Genomic DNA, 2,726 nt, shown 5'->3' with positions numbered 1-2,726 from the left:
CGTGCGTGCGCTGCGTGCTGCTCGTGTAGCGCAGTGATTGAGGGTGTGCTTGTGCGTGCTTTGTGGCGTGTATGCGGGATGAGCGGTGCGTAGTGCGTGCCGTGCGTGGTGCGTGCGTGCCGCGTGCAATGGTGTGGTGCGCTGGATTCCGACGCTCTGGTTTGTGCCATGCGCAACGGCAACATGGCAACGATGCGAGTGCTAGCTTCGTGTACATTAAAGGCATAATTCGACCATTGCGATTAATGCAATTTTAACGAAGTGCTACAAGTAACTGGAACCTTGTTGTAGATTAATGAAGTACATTAGCTTCATAGCCGAACGACGTTTGTTTGTCCAATATCACTGCGGTTACTAAGAAATGTCGCAATTAAATCCGCGTCCACGAAATGAGTTGTTGACAGTTACAAACCGCCATGCCGGCGTACCGGCCGAAACCGGCGAGGCGTGTCATACAATTATAGGCACCGGACATTTTCGCACTGTATGGCTCGGCCGTGAGTGATTTCGATCCTTGTAGTCTGCGTGCGCATTCCGTACGTTATGGTTTTACTCTTGGGATTCCGGGAATAAATGAATGATACGAGTTCTTGAAGATTACAGACAACATATACATATGGTGGCAAACTAGCCAAATATAACATAGAGGAACAATTTACCCGCGGAGCAACGCAATTCGATCTGCTCAACGATCCTGAGCAAACATGTGACGTCACGAACCGAAACTCGATGTTTATTTTGTTGGCTATAAAATTTAGCAGTTGTCGCCAGATTACCAAATTTTACGGTTTCAATTGACATTTCTTAATAATTTAGCAGTGTATTGGACAAACTAATACCGCGTTGGCTATAAGTAATGTTGACTTATACTACCTCAAGGTGCCAGTTTACTGTCAGCATTCTGTCCAACTTTGCATTAATCGATCGGTCGAATTATGCCTTTAAGTTGAGGTTTCGCTCCTCTGACTCCATCCTGTAGCATTCCGATCACGCATGATCAAAGCCATTTCACTGGTCCTCACGTACGCACTCACTGCCATACGCCGATCCGCACGAACACGCACACGATCACGCACGATCACGCTACGATCACGCCACTTTCACGCTAGCGACATCAACTGACCTCATCGGCTCACGATCCGCCACGATCCGATGCCAACGATCACGCTACCGATCACGCACTGTGACGCTCGGATCACTCCACTCACGGGCTACGATCACAGCCGATCACGCCACGATCGAACGCTACGATCACGCCACTCTCAGCATACGATCAGCGCTTCTCACGCTACGAATCACGCCCTCTCATTTACGAATCACGGGGTGCCACTCTCACGCCTCCCTCAGCGGCACGGTTGTAATCAGTAGTTAGGCTGAGAGGGTCTATGTCCCCATGGTACTGCCGTGACGGCTGGGGCGGCTGGGTGTAGGGCACAGACCTTATGAAAATCAGTAAAAGTTGGCAGAAGGAATGTTGCGCATTAAATACAGTGCAGTGTGGCGCAGTGTCGCGCGGGTGTTGTAGTAGGAGAGAAGTGGGTTGGTGCTGGCAGCAGGGGTGGGCCGGGCCTATTCCTCGTTTGAATCCAGTTTCGAAGTCGGGGTTTTCGAGGCGCCGTTGCACGACCAGTGTGCGTCTTATAGGACTATGACACTTCCTTGACACAGATTGCACGCGTGAGGTTTATGGTGCTAAGAGTATCCGTGTGTGGAGGAGCTTACAGCGCTGGGGATTTCGTAGCGTATGGCGAGAGGTTAATGGAGTGCTACGCGGGGAGAAGAGAGAGAGAGAGAAGATGAGGCAGAGAGAGAGAGACGCGGAGCGCGCCGGAGCAGCGACGAGGGGAACGCGAGAGCGAGAGAAAGCGAGATGGTGAGGGGAAGGCGTGGTGTATGAGAAGTCGCTATGCGTGCAGCACGTGAGATGCCGGCCCTGGGAAGAAGGTCGTGGTACATAGGAGAAGGTGACAGGGTGGCGAGGAGAAGGTCGTGTACATAGGAAAGCGCTGTAAGGGTGGCGAGGAGAAGGCTAACTAGAGAAGGTGTAAGGTGGCGGAGAGAAGGTCGTGTACAGTAGGAGAAGGGGGGTGGACAGGCGTGGCGAGGAGAAGGTCGTGTAACGATAGGAGAAGTGAACAGGTGGGCGAGGAGAGAGTCCGTGGTGCATAGAGAAGGTGACAGACGGTGGCGAGGAGAAGGTCGTGTGACTACTGAAAGATGACAGGGTGGCGAGGAGAAGGTCGTGTACAATAGAGAAGGTGAGAGGGGTGGGAAGGAGAAGGTACAATATGAGAAGGTGACAGGTGGCGAGGAGACAGTTACATAGGAGAAGGTGTAAGGGCGGGCGCAACGGAGAAGTTGTGTACATAGAGAAGGTGACAGGGTGGCGAGGAGAAGGGTACATAGGAGAAGGTTGACAGGGTGGCGAGGAGAAGGTGACGAGGCCGACCGCAAGAAGAAGCCGTGTGGGCATAAGAGAAGGTGACAGGGGGCGAGGTAGAAGTTCGTGGTACGTAGGAGAAGGTGACAGGGTTGGCGAGGAGAAGTCGGTGGGATGAGTTGACGAAAGAGGTGTCGTGTAGCGTTCAGGCGAGCGTCGCTCGCGGCGGCGTTCGGGGCAGACCAACACCTGGGACGGACAGACGGACCGGGCCTCGTAAACATTACACCTAACAATTCCTCGATCAGCAGGAAGCCTTTCTCTCTCTCTCCGCCGCATGGGGGAC

The sequence above is a fragment of the Priapulus caudatus genome, unplaced genomic scaffold (assembly GCF_000485595.1).
Source record: "Priapulus caudatus unplaced genomic scaffold, Priapulus_caudatus-5.0.1 Scaffold1960, whole genome shotgun sequence".
Lineage (NCBI taxonomy): Eukaryota > Metazoa > Priapulida > Priapulimorpha > Priapulimorphida > Priapulidae > Priapulus > Priapulus caudatus.
This window is presented reverse-complemented; position numbering follows the sequence as displayed.